General features: G+C 52.2%; 1 long non-coding RNA gene across 1 annotated transcript; it reads right to left on the bottom strand.

The window, feature by feature from the left end:
- Positions 1–1,563: 1,563 nt before the first annotated feature.
- On the bottom strand, positions 1,564–5,120 carry LOC136568528 (uncharacterized). The gene is made up of 2 exons (XR_010785235.1): positions 4,980–5,120; positions 1,564–3,725 (listed from the first exon to the last, which is right to left on the bottom strand). It is a non-coding gene; the product is annotated as an uncharacterized lncRNA (long non-coding RNA).
- Between the last annotated feature and the right edge of the window lie 950 nt (positions 5,121–6,070).

Below are 6,070 nucleotides of genomic sequence, written 5' to 3' on the forward strand. Positions count from 1 at the left end.
TCCTCCCCCTGCAGGGTCAAAGAATGTGGTGTTAAGGTTACGGTCTGTAAGGAGTATTGTGATTCCTGCGACAAGGACTGGAAGGGACAGAAGTAGGAGTACTGCGGTAATTAGGACTGATCAGACTAATAGGGGGGTTTGGTATTGTGAGAGGGCAGGAGGTTTTATATTGATTGCTGTTGTAATGAAGTTGATTGTTCCTAGGATTGAAGAGATACCGGTTAGGTGTAGGGAGAAGATTGTGAGGTCGACTGAGGCTCCGGCGTAAGTTAGGTTGCCGGCCAGTGGGGAGTACACTGTTCAGCCCGTGCCAACACCTGCTTCGACTGTGGAAGATGCTAGGAGGAGAAGGAAGGATGGGGGGAGAAGTCAGAAGCTTATGTTGTTTATTCATGGGAATGTGTCGTGGTTTGAGAGGAAGTGAGTTTTTTGGGATGCTGTGGTCAAACCAATAGGTGCTCAGATTTGAATATTGGCACCTGGTGTGGCCACTGAGGACATGGATATGCATCTGAGAACACAGGGGGTTAAAAGCAGAGAACTCCCAGGAAAACTTTCTCTTTGTTCCGGTCAATGAAAGGTTCAGATCTTCCCTGCCCGGCAGCGTGCTGGGCGGGGGAGGGGAAGCCATGCGGCCGGGTGAGGTAGGCCAGGGCCTTGGACAGAGATGGGAGGTGAAGAAGCCCTTGCCCTTGCAGGATGGAAGGGTGGAGGAACATTGGAGAGTCATCGGGCAGCCCCCCCATGAGAGAGAGAGAGAGAGAGAGCGCCAGCCTGTGCCTGTGCCACCTTGAAATTTGATAGCACGTCGGCTGAGAAGGAGAAGGGGGAGGTGCGGCAAGAAGGTGCCCGGCAGGGCAGCGTAGGAGTACTGGACAGGCAGAGCCTGGGATTTTTAACCCTTTTCTTAGATGATGGAAACCTTACAAATGCTGATCCTCCTGGAGTCGAATGAGAAAAGAGATAGAGATAAGAAGAAATAGGCCACGAGAGAAGTGGAGAAGACTCTTTGGTGGGAGGAGGTGATGGAGTGGCCTTTGGCTAGACTTTTCTTGTATAGCCATGAACAGAATCATTTTTCCTGTGACAGAGACTGCATTTAGGGGGAGGCAATGGCTTAGAGCCAAGAGAGTGCAGTGTTGTTAAGTGAAAGAGTGTGTGAACAGAGATGGCTGGGTAAAGAGAGTGGTTGGTGCCCTCAATCTTCAGTAGAAGAGAAGAACTCTGTTCTTCTTCTTGAGACCCCTCGGCCCCAGGGGGTGAAATTGTTTGGGGGGCAGGTGTCCTGAAAGTGAGAGACTGTGATCTTTTTGGAACTGGACAAAGCACCCTTAAAAAGAAAACCCTAGAAGAGGCTCTGGTCCATGCGCAGTGGTGAGAGCACTGGGCATGGAAAGAAGATGTCACCATGGCAATGATCTCCGGGCGGTGCCACGTGTGACATGGAAACACAAGAGGTCTCAACTGTGTTTCCAGGAGAAGCCTATGGCACAAGAGGAACTCGTCACTCCTTGATGAACTGAGAATTGATTGTCGCAGTGAGGGAAACTTGGACGCTCAATATGAGTGTTTAGCAAGCTTCGTTTATTGAAGAGAGCATCAGACTTTTATGCACAACAAGTAATAAGCTCATACATATTCTGCAAGCTAAGGAATCTATTGGCTATACTATGATATCAGCTCTTCCTCATACCTTAGGGATTACATCTTTCTTTTCTCATGTCTCTCTCACTGCTTGTTATTGTACCATAGCTATGCTCAAGGACACAGTGTTTTGCAGGTGCAGGGACCCAGATTAGCTGCATCCTCCCGATTCTTGGTCCAGAACGTGGCCCCTGTCACGTAGCCATTCCTCCACAATTTCCCTGTTTTCTTTTTGCACAAGCAATGTTTGATTAAATGCAGCAGATATCATCCTTTGCACCATATTTTGTAAGCATATGCAAAAGCAAGGCAAAACTAATACTACCAACAAAGCTATAATGCCTACTATAATGCCAGCCTTAACAATAGAGTGTAGCCATGATCCCAGGCTTAAAGATTTGAGCCATCCATCAATACCAAAGCCCAATTCTACCTGTAGGTTTCCAGTTAACCTCCGCAACTCAGAGAGCTGGGAGTGGATGGACTGCGAATGGTCAGAAAGGTTCATGCAACACATGCCTTCAAATTCTTCACAACCATGGCCTCGTGCAAACAAAAGAAAATCAATTGCAGCTCTATTTTGAAGCGTTGCATGGCGAATAGAATCAACATCAAGCAAAAGGCTAGAAAGCGCCATAGAAGTGGCATTGGTTTGCTTCGCAAGCCAGCATCCCAACTTATTTAGGGTGGCACGGGTGCCTGCTACTGCCACCCCTGGAGCCAGAAAGGATGCCGCAATTATGGCCCCTGGGGACCAAAATTTTACATCATCTTTGCAGTCAGCAGTAAATGCATGGGCCATTCTTTTACTTCGATGATGGCGGCAGCTCATGTTTAGTATCATGGAAGTGTTGGATATAAGTAGAGACAGCCGTCCAATTGTACATGGCCCCCCTCACAGCATAGATGGGATACCAGGCCAGGCGCGGTCTCCACATATTAAAAAGTAACCTGCCGGCAATTGAATAGGGTCATTTGATGAGACTGATACTTTCTTTGTGGTATAATTGCACCAGGCTGTTGCATTTTGGTAGACATCCATGCTGGAGGTTACAATAGTGGAATGGTTCTTGGCTGGCACCCGGCTTATATGGTTAAAACTGAGGCATGCATCTGCCATCACTGAGCCTAACAGTTCCAATTCTTGGGGTTCCTGCAATGCTATGGAAAAATGGGAAACCCATTGGTCCCAGTTATCTACACTTGCCGTAGCATCATTGGTCCTGCAGGTGGATGTACTTGAAGGGCATGGCCAAGGATCCCCTGGTAGCCCAACCAAGCAGGTTGTAAATGGATTACCTGAAGAAGACAAGGACAAACAAATGGCCTCTGGATTTGTCAGGTTTGCGAGAGTGACCCAAATATTGGTCTTAGGTTGAGTTGGGGCCATGCAGGGAATTCCTAGCCCTCCTCCTACTGTTGCGCCTTCTACGTGGCTCGCTGTCTCTACTAGGAGGAGGGAGAATACTAAGGCGATGACATAGCTCCTCCATCTGCCTTGGTTGAACCGTCCAATGTCCTGGCAGGTCAACATGTTTACCACAGATTTCCTGCAGGATGCTTGTCTTTGTTTGGCTCTTAATTCTGCTAACTTGCCACTGTACTTCCCACTTTAACCTAGCAATCTCCCTTTGCTCCCAACTCTCATATAGGGATAACCCCTGGATTCCAGGTAATCCGGTTTCCTCCTGCAATGCAGCAAGCACTGTTTTCCTTCTCCACTCACGACCACACTCAACACACCACAATCCTGTCAGCACACTCTGACGCACCCAGAGATCTCTTTCACAGCCACCACAGAAAATCTTTATCCAAAGGCAGCAACGCTTGTCCCCACAGTCTCTACAAATAGCGTGCGCAAGGCCACAAGGTGCTATAATAGGCAAGGTAGCTATCAGCTGTGCCAGCTGGTCAAGAGTCCTCCAGTTGAGTAATCGAGGGTCAATCAGTTGTCTCGCTGGCCAGAGAAGCGGGTCAATCGCCAGGTAGAGCCGGAGCAATGGCCTCTTCTCCTCGTTGGCTGCTGGATCCAGGATGGCTGACGGCAAGTTTGGTCCACCGGCTCGGGACCCAGATGTTTCCTGTTGGGGTAAGCACACAAAGGTAACCCCTGCCCACAAAGACCACTTCTGCAGGCCTGTTCCACTGTCCTGTCTTGGGGTCTCTGTAAAAGACCCATATGGATGGCTGTTTGTGCTTTTCTTTAGGGCCAACTTGATGCCTAATTACAGGAGGTTCTTGGTGGTCACCAAACACACACAAATGATTCATTACAAACAGGCTCTTATGTAGTAGGCATAGGGACAGGCGTTCGGAAGATTTCGGGCTGTGACGGAAAATTACAGGAATCCTTCTACCCCTCTCCCCATAGATAAAGATCACCCTTGGAATGTAGCCAGACATGTAGCCCCCCTAACCTATGCATGCCAGTAACTTTCCACTCCATACTAACCCTAGAAAGTATAGCCAAACCCCTGTCTGACGTAGAGAAGCCCCTTAGTCCATAAATACCCTCGAGACCCCTCAATAAACGCCTTTAACCGTCCACCACATTGGTGTCAGCGTCCGTTATTGGCCCCGAGGGATCCCAAGGAGGGGATCGCCGTGCTGGACTCCGAAACCAGGTCACCGCGGCCTTCACAAGAAGGCAACATAGTGGTGCCGACACCCGGGATCGACGAGTCCGGGCGACGGGGGAACTCCTGGCCAGGGGACAGCGTCCACAGCGCGGGAACGACTGTGGCGAAACAGGGGGACGCCCCAAAGAATCGCGATTCGTATGGAAACAATAGCGAAGGTCGTAAGTCTGATACATATGCAATGGGGAATCAAATGTGAGCTCAAGAATTTTAATCTCGCATTGACGAGACTCTTAGAGCTTCGGGTCATTGCTCGACCCATAGATATATTACACTCTGAGGTGTGGCAGAAATGTACTGTCGCGCTAGCAGAGGACACAAAAGCCACAGGCAGCAGCAAAAGCCTGAAAGCGTGGGGGAAGGCAGAAGCCGCCTTACGCAAAGCATTAGAAGAACAGGAGGCGTGGAACACTGCGCGCTCCTGTCTGTTAATCACGCCACAGCGGGGGGAGGGGGCGATAACGTGAACCCCCCCCAGTGGCGACCCGATTGAAAACGGGGAAACGCGGGGGCCGGGCGCATGCCATCCCTCCCCGAGCCCAGAGCCCCCGGAGCCCCCGGGGGACCCGCGAACCCCTTCGGGGGACCCGCCGGGGCCCAGACCACCTCCGGAGCCCCCCGGGGTGCCCGCGGACCCCTCGCCCATCCCTTCCCCGCCGATAGCCGACTTAGCGCAAGAAGCAGAGGGACTCGCACGGTCCTTTTGGGAGGGATTGGCGGCAGAAGCCCGAAATATCGAGAGGGCTGGCGCGCGGGCGAGCGGCGGAGGGGATCCGCCGCCCTACCCGTTTGAATATGGCGCGGGTGGCCGGGAGGAGGGGCGGAGCCCGCCAGTCCACGGCGGGAAGAACCCGGAGACGCGGCCAGCCGCGAACACGCATGCGCGGGAAACCAGCGCTGAGCCCATGCCCGGCCGGGAGCTGTGGATCCCAGCAGACGCGCATGCGTGGGCGTGCGGCAGAGGGCGGACACTCACTCGGGAGCCGCGCCCACTGATGCCGCCATATATGGGAGAGATCCCTCCCTGCGGGAGGCGGGGCGAGCCCAGGGGGCGGGAGCGGCACCGCCCCCGAGGGGAGGAGCGGGGCCGAAGCCGAACAAAACGGCAGCAGAGACCGGAAGTTCACTGGCAGTCGACTTCCGATTCTGAAGGGAGCCACAGCTCCTCGGATTGCTCTACAGAGCCCACCGAGTCCAGCAGCGACTCGGAAGCAGAGAAAACTGAATCAATGCGGTTTCGGACGAAACCAAACGAAACTTTTAACACAATCGAGAACCAACCCCAATACGAACTCACCGACTGGGGTAAAATCAAAATCGAATGCGCGGGATGGGCACCCGCAGCATCGGTGCATGCCTTCCCGGTGAGAATTACAGGACCCCAGGGGAACCAGCAAAGAACGTATACTCCCATTAATTCCAAAGACGTTCAAACAATAGTAAAAGCTATTTCGGAAAAGGGAATTAACTCAGGAGTAGTTTCCACTCTCGTGGACGGTCTTTTTAGCAATGATGATTTACTCCCTTTTGATATAGTGCAAATAAGCCGTATGCTTTTTGATGGGGCGGGTTTGATAATATTTAAACAGGAATGGACAGACCGATGTACGGCCATGCTCGCTCAGGCAGCGGGGGAAGGGCAGCCACTCCACGGGTCGAGTTTATCTAGGTTGTTAGGGAAGCATGACGAAGTAGCCACACCCCAGCAGCAAGCTGCGCAGCTTCGGACTGAGGAAGTCAGGACGACTTCCCGGGCGGCCAGAGAAGCTATACGCGCCGCATCCAGG

This window comes from Molothrus aeneus, chromosome W, assembly GCF_037042795.1.
Source record: "Molothrus aeneus isolate 106 chromosome W, BPBGC_Maene_1.0, whole genome shotgun sequence".
Classification (NCBI taxonomy): domain Eukaryota; kingdom Metazoa; phylum Chordata; class Aves; order Passeriformes; family Icteridae; genus Molothrus; species Molothrus aeneus.